The 13,251-nt window shown below is 36.6% G+C and overlaps 2 long non-coding RNA genes across 2 annotated transcripts; both read right to left on the bottom strand.

The window, feature by feature from the left end:
- Positions 1–544: 544 nt before the first annotated feature.
- Positions 545–1,875, bottom strand: LOC149220125 (uncharacterized). The gene is made up of 2 exons (XR_016248734.1): positions 1,506–1,875; positions 545–792 (listed from the first exon to the last, which is right to left on the bottom strand). It is a non-coding gene; the product is annotated as an uncharacterized LOC149220125 (long non-coding RNA).
- A 122-nt stretch (positions 1,876–1,997) lies between these two features.
- On the bottom strand, positions 1,998–2,219 carry LOC149220124 (uncharacterized). Its single transcript, XR_016248732.1, has 2 exons — positions 2,168–2,219; positions 1,998–2,074 (listed from the first exon to the last, which is right to left on the bottom strand). It is a non-coding gene; the product is annotated as an uncharacterized LOC149220124 (long non-coding RNA).
- Positions 2,220–13,251: the final 11,032 nt, after the last annotated feature.

The following is a 13,251-nucleotide window of genomic DNA, read 5'->3' as shown; positions in this document are numbered from 1 at the left end:
AATAATCAAAATTAATATTAAATCAAAATGTTCAAATATTAAAATCAATTTAAATATATAATCTCTCTTATATATAAATATATTCTCTGGGTCTCTCTCTTCTTGAGTCTCTCCCTTTTATATATATAAAATATTAAAATGTCAAGTTCATTATCAGTTCTCTGACACATGACCAATATTTGAAACAATCTGCCTTAAAAATACAAAGGAACAAGTTTACCTATGTTTCTCTAGTTATTCTTATGAGAAAAAGTAAAGTGACTCTAATGGTTAAGCATTGACAGCCACATACAATATGCACACAATCTTCCGCGATACATATACATAAACAAAAAAATAAATGCTCAGTGTCACACGCTTCCTTAACCTATCAAGAGATTGCTCCAGTTTCTCAATTGAGGATATCGGTGTTAAGGATGTATTTGGCCTTTCTTCCTTGAAGGTTTCAACAAAGCCTAATGTTTTGTGGGCAGTTCAACATATTTGTCTACATGCTTTCTATTCCCCAACCCTAGGGAACACGGGAACTCCAAAAAAAATAGTCTTAAAAGCTCCCTGAACTTTCCCAAGCTCCCATTGCAACTCCCACATAAAAGGGAACATTCCCATATAGTTCTAAAGCTCCCAGGAGCATGGGAACCATTGGAATAGGTTTCCCACCTCTAGGGAGCGGTTCATGTAACAGAGCAAATTTATGAAAATATGACATACTGGCAGCTTTTTTTAGCTTTGAGAAGGGAATATTATTTAGTCATTCCGCCCATTCCTAAAATGAAGAACACGCATTCTGGCCTGTCAAATAACAAATATTTTGAGAGTTGATCAAATCGTCTTTGTGATAATTCAAATTCTCCAAGATAGACTCAGAGGCTAACAATGCAATGAAAATGACACAATGATATTGTAATTTTCTTTTATCAAAAACTGTTTAGCTAAAACTTAAATATTTTCCTTTTCGTTCCAAACTTTACAATATATATATATATATATATATATATATATTCCAAACTTTACAAATTTTCTCACCAGAGATAGAAAATACAGTCAGTTTCATGTTTTTGGGGGACTGGAAATTTTGTCCCAAGCTTTACAAAGTTTCGCAAAAAACAAAGAAAAAAGACAGTCAACTTCAATGGGAAATAAATTTCAAATTTCAAGCTAATTTCCCAACTTTACAAAGTTTCGCAAAAAACAAAGAAAAAATACAATCAATTTCAATTGGACATAAATTTCAAGCTAATTTCCTCCATTTCAAATTTTACAGAGTTTGGTAAAATACATTTAATTTTAGTTTTTTGGGTTGAGCCAGTGCATTCTTTAGTAATTTTTTTTACAAATTTCAACCATTTACTTCCACTTGAAAAAAGAAATCGAGCAGAACAAAGAGTAACCTTTTCGTTTTTAGCTAGCTACAATTTCACAACTGGTCTCTCAAATTCCTGCTTGAATTTAGAGGCATTACCATCAAATGGAAACAAATCACAGTAGGAGCAATTTAAACGTACCATATCTCATAATTCCTCTCGAATTTTGAATGTGTGAACAAAGGTGTGGAGTAAAAATTGAGTTGAGTTAAAACCCTAAGTAGTGAGGAGAGGAAATAAAAAAAATAATAATAGAGTAAGCATCTCACTCATTTTTTAACAATTCTAGAAAGAACAGTAAAAGGGTTTAACCTCACAACTTATTGTCCATTAAAATGAAAACACATGTACATAAATCGTATTCCAGTGCAAAACAAATACATATATAAAAGTATTCTACTGAAAACCTGAATAGGTAGTACCACAGAGGAATGTTAACCAAAAGAAAACATAACCTAGCTTTGTAGTTATAGGAAATTTACAATGGATAGTCTAGAAAACTTTCAGTTCTTACAAAACATAAAACAAATTTCGTGCTTTCTACCCAGTATAAACCCTGTAGTAAAAAGTAGCAACAAGAAACTAAAATAAAACAATATCAACGAATCTAGCGTTTAATCTATGCTACCTCAAAAACCCCTCAAAACACCTGGAGTTGAGAGCCATAGGGTGGAAATTTCCAGTAGCGCCTAAGCCACAGAGTGACCTCCCTGAAAATCAAACACAAATGTCATATTAAAACCTGCAATTATAATTAATCTACAGCATAAAAAAATAACAGAGTTTACAACAAGATAGATTACCTAGTAAAGGAAACAAACGGCAACTACCTCCAAGCGTGTGAAGCAGATAGGATGTTGACACCTAATCTTCATGATTGGGAATTTTATGTAAATAAATAAATAAATAAATTGGGAAGGTGAACAGTCATCGGGAGATGAACTGAACAATCACTCCCTATTGTATATAACAATGGGTTACCTATGGAATATACACGAATCAGTTTTTTCTGCCTTTGGAGAGTTACTGCCTGGCCTGACATGGTATCATAGACAGTTCTAAAAATAGTCGTAACTCCCTTCATCTCTGCCATTGCCTCTGTCCTGAAATAGTCTGCCACTGCCTCAGTGCTGAGTGCTGCTTTGCCTCGGTCGATGGCCTGACATGCCCAGAGATGCGTTGGTGCCTCTATGCAGACCTGTCCAAGCATCATTTCGCTCTCACGTGACCGAGTTGCGAATTCTCTCATACACCCAACGCCCATGCCCTTGGCCAAGGAATAACCCTGTATTGCGAAATTGTTCGACCCATTGACAGTGTTGGTAACTGATCTCGAGCTCGAAGGCGAGCCATCGCCGCTCTCAGGGATTCCATTCTCTTTGATGTTTGAAAGCGTTTGCATTATCCTTGCATTTGCATTATCCTTATCATTTTGTTTTGATGTTTGAACTTGGGCATCGAGCATCAAATACCTGATGCAACCATAACATCGCCGCTACATTATGTAGAATTACTTGACCAGCAGCCGCATACATTATGTAAAATTACTTAACAGTCCTGAGTTCCAAGACTCGAAACTATGAACAGCAGCCGCTCTTTCCTATGCTATGGGTATAAAACGGATGACCGTAACCCACTGCGAAAAGAGGGAGGTTCTGGTTTTTGTTGGCGGTGCTGAGTTATAGCCCTGTTTTTATTAACATTTTCTGCCCGGTGATGCTGGACCTGCAAGTTTTTATTGGAGTGCCGAGGACCTGCAAGTTAAAACTGTTCTAATCAGGCATGCTATTGTTCCGTGCGTTTGGCTATACGATGTTTGTGCAGTGAGCAGTGGGGTTTTGTCCATATGTGTTTAATAGTATACACTTTGAAGGTCATTAAATTTGAGTGTCGTTCCTTTGTTGAACTCGGTTATATGCGTTGGACCTTTTCTCGTTTCATTCGTGCAGTTGAAGTTCATGTCGAAGTTCATCCATTACATCTGTTGTTTAGTATATATGCGTGTTGGTTGATTATATGCTGCAGTCAACGTTATTTGTATGGCTTATTGGTGTAAGGGTTATGCTGCATTTGCTTGAGAATAGTTCCATTCATATGCTTGTTACCTTGCATTGAACACCATGTTGATGTTGTTGACTGTGTTGTATTGTATGCTGGAGAGTGTGAGGTATGTGTTGTTTATATCTGCACTGAGTATATGCCAGATTATTCATAATCTCACGAGGTATCATAATGGTGCGTTACGCTGCCTACTGAATGCCATGGTCATATATACTTTTTCAACATTATTCTTTGCACTTGTCTCGAGAAAATGAATCCCACTAAAAGAAAATGAAAGGGGAGGATATTTTATAAATTTTGGAGACATTTGAAGAAAACTGAGTGCATAAAGAATTTGAAATCAACAGAGTTGCCCTTTTGGGTACAACTTCATTGTATATCAATAGAAGTTTTTTATCAGCAGAAGTTTTTTTATCAGCAGAAGTTTTTTTATTAGCAAAAGTTTTTTTTTATCAGCAGAAGTATTTTTTACAGAATGCATTCAATCATCTCTATGGTAGGAATAGTTCTCACTGGCAAGGAGAACTATCCTGAATGGTCCCGGATGATAAAACACACCCTCATCTTCAATGAGTTGTGGAAAGGAGTGTGTGTCGGAGAAGGAGACAATGACCCAGTGCAGCCTACATCAGACAAAGAGCTCGTCATTTGGGAAAAAAAGAACATCAAAGCCTATGCATTAATCGCAACATCTGTAAATGAAGAAGTAAGTCACCATATTTCATCATATTCAACTGCCTTTGAAGCTTTACAAAAGCTGAAAGAACTCTATTACTCACATTCTGCACTTGAAGTTGTTCAGCTCATGATTAAACTCTTCACTCTTTAACTGAAAAATAATGATCCTCTTGCTCTTGCATCTGAAGTAAAGTCTATAATGCATGATATTAAATCCAGTAAGGTTGATCTGGATATCCCTCTTATTGCTTTTCTCAAGGCACTCTATCCTACTTACTCCAATTATCTTGAGTCTTTACAAGCAAATGGAAATCTTAAAGATATAACCTTTGACTCTCTTGTGAAAAAGTTTGCTGAAAGAGAGAAAGCCTTTGGAAAGAAGACAATCCCTGAATCTTCTGAAGAGACTGTGTGCCTTGCTCATAAAGAAAAGCATCCTGCTCAAGATTCTATAAGAGGAAGAGGTGGACGAAGAGGAAGAGGTGGACAAAGAGGAAGAGGAAGATACTTCAGAGGCAGGGGGGCAGACATTCTCAAGGAGAAAAGGTAGATCTGCATTGCATTCGCTGCAAACGAAATGGATCACATGATGCTTCTACATGCAAGCTACCATGGGACAAAATTGAGCAGAAAAGAAACCAGCAGAAAGGTAAAACTGATGATATAGACAAAGGTAAAGCACGTGAATCCGCTGACTATATTGAGGCACAATGTAACATTGGAGTAAATGAAGATTTGTCTAATGCTTCACTTGCTTCTTCGAAAAATGATTGGTTGCTTGATTCAGGAGCAACCTGTCATATGACTCATAGAAAAGATTTTTTTGAAGATTTCACTGACAATGTTGATGGAGCAGTATACTTTGCAGATCAGTCAAAAATCAAGCCATCAGGGCTTGGCACAATCAGGCTTAAACTGCCTGGTCTTCCAGACTTTCTTCTGGATCACGTTCTATATCTCCCACAGCTCAAGAGAAACTTGCTGTCCTTGGTCCACATCCGCCAGCAAGGTCACTCCATTCATATGTTTGATGGCAAGCTTGAGGTAAGAAAAGCATCTAACCACTCACTTGTCATGAGGGGAATAGAAGAAGAAAGACTTCTCAAACTGCAAGGAACCTCTGCTCATGCACAACATTTCTCATATATTTCTCATCATGAAGAAGGTACACTTCCATCAAGTTTATTATGGCATGCTAGATTTGGACATTTAAACTATGACAGTCTCCGCTTATTGAAGAAAAATGGTGTTGCTAGTTTGCCTACAATTCCTAGGAAACATAAGCAATGTGATGCTTGCATTCTAGGAAAGCATAGCAAACAGTCTTTTCATGATTCCTATTCAAGAGCACATAGGAAGATTGAACTCATTCATTCAGATTTATGTGGTCCAATGCCTGTTCCTTTTGCAAATGGAAATAAATATATCATGACATTTATTGATGATTACACCAGAATGTGTTGGGTTTATTTATTGAAGAACAAATCTGATGCTTTTCAAACATTCAAGAATTTTCATAAATGGATTGAAAATGATGCACAATCTCATATTGGGTCTATTCGCACTGATAATGGAAAAGAATATACGTCAAATGAATTTGAACACTATCTTCGCCAACATGGGATCAAACATAAAACAACTGTGCCTTATAATCCCCAACATAATGGTGTAGCTGAAAGAATAAATAGAACAATCTTGAATATGGTACGGTCCATGCTTTTCTTCAAAAATGTAAAGATAATGTTTTGGGCTGATGCTGTTCTATGTGCTACATATATAAAGAATAGATGTCCATCTAATGCTATAAGAAACAAGACTCCTTATGAATTGTGGTATGGACATGTTCCTTCGGTAAAACATCTCAGGATCTTTGGTTCCACCTGTTATGCTTTGATACTAAAGGTACTTAGAAACAAACTTGGTGCTAGAAGTCGTAAGTGTATCTTCCTGGGGTATTCAAACACCTCTAAAGCATACCGCCTCTATGATGAAGTAAATAAAAAGTTTGTTGTATCTAGAGATGTCATTTTTCTTGAATCATCCAAATCTGACAATGTTGTTGAGCGGCAACTTGATCGCTTGGGTAGATTCGCAAAAACGAAATCATTTCAAGAATTTGATAATCAGATTCCACATCTTGAAGGGGGGATTCCTATACTAGATCAACATGTGGAATCTTCTTCTGAAGAACAATCTCCCCTACATGAAACTCCAACAACGGATGATGCTTTAAGTGATGTAATTGATAGAATTGGGAGACTCAATCTTGATTAAGTCCCAACTCAATCAACAGAGCAGCCTGGACCATCTCAGAAAGGTCCCCCAAAGTGGCTGACAAAGACACTTGAAAGTGTTCATCCTGATGAAATTGGAAAAACAGGAACCAGAAATTCAAACCGACAAAATGGAGGTGATGTAGATGACTCTAATTCACCTGTTGATATGGATGTTACTTATGATTGTGAATTGAACTTGTCTACAGATTTTGAACCAACTTCCTTCAAAGAAGCTGCTTCTCATGATGAATGGAAAGAAGCAATGCAAAAGGAGTATGATGCTATCATAAAGAATGGCACTTGGAAGCTGGTTGATCCTCCATTTGGAACCAAACCGATTGGCTGCAAAGTGGGTCTACAAGAACAAGTACAAAGCTGATGGCTCACTTGACAAGCACAAAGCTAGGCTTGTGGCAAAAGGTTTTGCACAGAAGGAAGGGGTCGATTATGAGGAAACTTTTGCCCCCACAACAAAATGGGCCACCATCCGGACACTCTTTGCACTAGCAGCTCATAACGGTTGGAAAGTCCATCAAATGGATGTAAAAACTGCATTCTTGAATGGAGATCTAAAAGATAATGTTTTTATGTCCCAGCCTGAAGGATTTGCTGTGAAAGGACATGAACATAAAGTATGCAAACTTGTGAAGTCCTTGTATGGCCTCAAACAAGCACCGCGAGCCTGGTATGAAAAACTAACTGAGCATCTTCTGAAACTCAACTTCAATCATTTTGATCTTGATGATGCAACTTTGTTTGTCAAGAAAGTTGGAAAAACAGTTGTGTATCTTGTGGTATATGTAGATGATCTTTTAATGACAGGGAACAATGAAAGCTACATTGCATCCATAAAGAAGGAATTGGGGAAAAGTTTTGAAATGACTGATTTGGGCTATGTTCATTACTATCTTGGCATTGAAGTAACCCAACATCCAAAAGCCATATTTCTTTCTCAAAAGAAATACATTGGAGATTTGTTAAACAGATTTGGCATGACAGAATGCAATCCTCTTTATACTCCAATGGAACAAAACTTAAAGCTCACATCTATTGAAGGAAAGGAATTTGAGGATGCAACAAAGTATAGACAGCTTGTAGGAAGTCTCATCTACCTCACCACTACCCGACCAAACATTTCATTTACTGTTGGAATCCTCTCCAGGTTCATGCAAAAGCCTTGTGAGGGACATTGGTCTACTGCAAAAAGAGTTCTAAGGTACTTGAAGGGAACTCAAGACCTTGGAATCAAGTATACACAGGTGGACGACTTTAGCTTGATTGGATACTCTGATTTAGACTTCGATGGAGACAAAGAAACTGGGGTATCTACTTCAGGATATGCCATGAGTCTTGGATCAGGAGCTGTCTCCTGGAGATCACGCAAACAATCAGTTCTAGCATATTCCACAACAGAAGCAGAATACGCGGCAACAGCTGAAGCAACGAAAGAAATTGTGTGGCTCAGGAAAATTCTTGAAGATTTGCAGGTAAAACAAGTACAATCAACTCCACTCATGATTGATAACACCTCTGCAATAAAGTTGGCCAAGAACCCAAAGTTCCATGATCGAACAAAGCATATCAATACTAAATATCATCTGATTCGACATCATGTTGAGGCCAAAACAATCCATCTCCGTCATTGTTCCACAAATGAGCAAATTGCAGACATCTTCACCAAAGCACTTGGAAGGGAAAAGCTTGAACGATTCAGAATGATGCTTGGACTCACCAACATCCCTTCAGATTAAGGGGGGGAATGTTGACACCTAATCTTCATGATTGGGAATTTTATGTAAAAAAATAAATTGGGAATGTGAATAGTCATCGGGAGATGAACTGAACAATCACTCCCTATTGTATATAATAATGGGCTACCTATGGAATATACACGAATCAGTTTTTTTTGCCTTTGGAGAGTTACTGCCTAGCCTGACATAGGAAAATCCTAGGAAGCTACCTGATAACGAAATCAGTCGCTAACTGGATATGGCGTCAAGGCAGTAGAAAATAACCTAGAATCCCAACAGAAGAGGTCGTTGTAACGGTGACAAGTTTACTATTAGATGGGGTTGAGAGCTAAAACCTTCCATTACAAACTTCGGAAACCACACAAAAATACCTTCCAAATTGTAACTCAAAAATAGATGTATTTTTCAATCCCATGGCACAGGTTATAAGTTATTTTGATAATCTAACATAAAAAAATCGACGTCTCACAAGACTTTTTCTGGCTAATAAATAAATAAATAATAATAAGAATATAATAATTATTCTTTTCATTGGAATTGATTATAATACTAATTCCTTGATTTTTAATATTAAATAACATTTAAAATTAATACAAATAATATTTAGTAATTTAATTTAGGCTGATCTATAATGAATTAAGAAAAAACTTTTAATAGAAATGACATAGCATAAATTTTTGACCAAAAATTTATGGTATGTGATTTCTATCCAAAGACTTTTCATGATATTTAATAATTTATAATTTATAATTTAATAATATTTAATAATTTGATTTTTTCACCTTTGTCTTGAGGATGAACCACATTAGATGATTTAAAATGTGGACCATAACTTCATGATGTGATTAATCCTAAATACAATCACATAAATATTTTTTAAAATTAAATCTAAAAACATTTATGTTGTAGTGGTGTAAATGTTTGTAAACATTTACATGTGGATTCAATTAAAATATAATAAAAGGTTAAAAGTAATTTCCTAAATATGTAGAGATAGATGTTGTAATGTCCTATAAACATCATGGCTTAGTCAAAATGAAATAAACATTTAATTAAAAAATAAAATAAAATAAAAAATTATAATAATTATTATTCATATTAAAACTAGCTTAGATCTATCTTGACTTTGGGGTTTTGATCCCTCCACCATGTTGGTAGATGTAGAGTTAAGATGGATCTTGGTTAATACTTCACACAAAGTTAACACATGATATTTAAAAAAAAATACACTAGTGTTTACTTTTAAGTAAATTAACTTGGGCTTAGGCTTTTCCTCCTCTCCATAGACCTTGGGATTTGAACCTTGGATCTCCTAGTTTACCCAATACTTCATATGACTACCATTACCAATTCAAATACACCATGGAGAAATTTTTAAATAATATTAATTTTTAATTAATCTAATTAATATACGATTTAAACATATATACATTTAAAAAATATATAGAAATAAAACAATGCAAACTAATTCCTCGGTGGGGGTGAAGAACGGGGAGGAGGATGTTCCCGAGGGAACACATGGGCGCCTATGGTAATCACGTTGCTATAGGATGGTGAGTTGGCCTCACGACCCTCCTATATTACCTTGAGTATGAGAGACAATAAATACAGGCGTGGGAAACATCAAGTCACACTGGGTCTTGCGGAGGATGGTAAGCGCATTAACGTTATGGAGGGTGGTGAGGGTGTTCGATGGTCATTTGAAAACATAGAGAGTTTCAGAGCCTCTGTGTGGAGTGTTGGGAGAAGAGGAGGGTGTTACATATGTGCTCCGAGTCGGTCGAAGGGTTGAAATTATCGTAGAAGGTTGTGCCCCTACTTGTGAGTGTGGGTAGATGTTAATTGTCGAATTAAAGTTTGCAAGTAACATCATGTATGTGCATTTGACATGGGTGATTTGCTATGGCTTCTAGATTTTTTGATGCGGTTTTAGTCCAAGTTGGTTGCAAATTTTCTTTTGGTGGAGCCAGATTATTGAAGTGTGCCTCCCCAACAAGCAAGTTCACAGGGTCCTCGCTTGTCGTGGGTTTTGGCTTGCTCGAATTGCGATGGGTCACTTTAGGCGGGGTGTATGCTGCTCGTTCGAGGTGGGAAATAAATTCTTCAGTTGTGGATGCCCAATGCCGAAGGGAGAGAAGGTTCAGCTAGAGCTGGTTGTCTTGACCCCTGCATGGATTTTTTGGGAGCTATTCGAAGGGTGGTCTTTGTCTCGCTTAGTTGGTGTCAAGGTTTCAAACATGCAACTGGTTCCTTGCTTAGGGAAGTCCTCACCCTAGGTGTTTCCTAATTTAGGCAAGCCATGCGTAGCTAAGTCCCGGCCTTGGCTGTAGCTAGTGTCTCACAGTGTTGGAGGGAGTCTGGAAGGTCTAAGTGTTGAGGGTTAGATCCCCGTGGCTTCAAGAGGTAGAGGTGATGGTTGTTCGGAGCGTTCTAGATGCACGGGGTTAGTAGCTCAAGGTGGTAGACACAGGGACAAGTCAGGGCTGCCTCCCTCCACCTATTTTGTAGTGAGGGGGTACAGTTCGTCATGGTGGTTTCGAACATCGTGTGTTGGTGCATCACTGTGGCCACTGTTAGCGACAAGGCTGCTGCATGGAGCACTGCTGAGATGTGGTTCACTCAATTCTATATCTTCTGGAGAATTCAAAGTGGGTTAGAGAGAAGGATCACGTCGAATTGATAGCAATTATCAACAAAATGCATTATTTCCAATGTTATACCTAGGAGTGTGTTGTGGTGGTATGTCATAACTAGAATTTTCTATCAGAGAAGGTCGAGAAACAAGAGGCCGGGATGGCCCATTTCGAGGAGCATGTCCATTGCTTTTTTCTTCCTCCGCCACCTCCTCGTACAACTTCGTACAACCCAAAATCCATCACCTCTCACTACTAGCATGGATACAGGTGTTTAATATGTTATGTCTATTTACGGGGGCCTATGGCCTTTAAAATTGTGGGTTGTGTCTCTCTTTTTTTGTTTCATTGTCATATGTTTTTAGCAGTAGTATACAAACATGGTCAGGGTGAGATTACCTGTGTTTTTCCACTGATGTATTTCCTTTTGAAATTATGAACAAAAAATTGACTTAGAAAAAAAAAAGTAAACTAATATTAAGTAATAAGAGTTTAATGGCACTTGTGGACATGATAGTTTTTTAATTAAATTGAAAACATAAAATTTCCTAACTATTTTCGAGATAAATCTCAACCCTCTATCTTGACTATCTACTAAAAATACTATTTGAATATTCCATGGAAGTTAAATTCCTACTTGTAACATCTCCCATCCTTTAAATTACCCCAGTTAAAAGAAATAATATTTCCTTAATAATTCAGTGCTAACTCATACTCTCAAGGTTATAATTTTTATATACTTAACACTTAGAAGGTGTCCACTCCTTCTTTATTAATAGTTTCCACATTGAATAATTTGTGAACAAACATTGAATAATTTACGAATTATTTTCCTATCGTGTGTTGCGATATTCACACGCCGATCTATTTACCTAACGCGCATGGATAGTTTATAATTTGGATTGATTGGTAATTAGACTCGAATATTATCATTATTGTTATATGTTTTGCAAATCTTCTTGAGAGTTATCTCTATTGAACCTTCTAGTAGTGCCCCTCTAATATGACTATAGTTTTAGGGTTAATAATAGGTAAGTGTTTAGTCAATTTAGTATGTCCTAAATTGCTACATTAATTATCAATCCGGGAGTTGTAAACTGATGAAGTGTGGCGCACTATATGTGCAAGACAACCTCTTTCTTACTTTTTATCAAATTTATCTTGTTTTTGGGGTTTTATCTTGGTTTTTTTCCTAATGCAAATGATAATCATGTTCCTAAGTTTTAAGAATACTTTAGAAGGCAAGTTTGAGTATAGATTTTAAGGCAATTATGTCCTTTATGATGACTTCCAGAACTTAACACTTCGGAAGATCTCAAAACATTCTAGTAATGAAATTGATTCTTTGAACAAGAATGTAAATGTGTAGCTAAACAAGGATGTAAATGTGTAGCTATTTGAATAAAAAAAAGGATGAACTACTGATCATGAAATCTCTATCTCTGCTGCTCATCTAAATACATAAATAAAAGTTAAGCTATTGCAGTCAAACAAATCAAAAACTGAAAACTGATAAAAGTAAAATCAATTCATTTCATTTATAGTCCGATAGCTTTCCAAGTAGTCTAAGCTATGGCTCTAGAGATAACGTCAATAATATGAGGAATTGATAGCTAATTGCAGAAAAATAAAGTTAAAATCAAATCACATCATTCATAGTCCGATAGCTCGCCTAGTAGTCTAAGCTATGGCTCTGGAGATAACGTCAATGATATGAAGAATTTGATATCTAAACTAACTCACAAAGCAAATGAATAAAACTGAAATCAATGCATAACTGTAATTGAAAAGCTAAGAAAAGCAAAGTCAGCAGAAAGGCTAATCTCATGTCACTAGTTATCGTAAAAATTGTATGAAAATGCCTGGGCCTAGCCTATCCTGAAACACACACTGATCAATGTTAGCAACAATATACAATACTTGAAAAATCATGTACAGGACTGTAATGTTAACACCATGACTATCTTATGAAATATACACAGGTGAACAAATTATGAAACATGTACAATGAAAATAAGGAAACAACACATAAAAATGTACATCAATAAAGAAAACAAAACCTCAGCGTGCAGGGGCCCTCTGCATGGCCTTGGTCAACACGTTATCTGTCTAGAATTACGCTCACACAGTCATATAAAACAGGGTTCTATTGTATTTCAAAACAGGGGAAGACTCCTCTTGTTACAACAGTAGGACCAATTCACGGCACGGTACAACGACTAACAGCAAAACGACATAAAAAACTAACTCTACATGCGTTTGAAAATGCGTTATTTATAAGGAAAATTACATAACTGTTTTCTCATGAAACACCTTCAACAGTGGACACGTAAAAAGACAACATCCGTGGGTTTAGCATGATGGTTGCCGATATCATTCAATCTATCAAAGATGTCTGTTGGATTTGCATCATGGAGGCAGTCTATAGCTGTCAAAATGAACCCAGGGATCTAGGAACAGCCTCGTACCCTTCACGTGTTGAAAAACA

The sequence above is a fragment of the Pinus tabuliformis genome, chromosome Q (genome assembly GCF_031772625.1).
Source record: "Pinus tabuliformis cultivar Carrire ecotype Pingquan chromosome Q, CPIR1, whole genome shotgun sequence".
Classification (NCBI taxonomy): Eukaryota; Viridiplantae; Streptophyta; class Pinopsida; order Pinales; family Pinaceae; genus Pinus; species Pinus tabuliformis.
The sequence above is the reverse complement of the archived record's forward strand: the minus strand, read 5'-3'. Positions and strand labels throughout refer to the sequence as shown.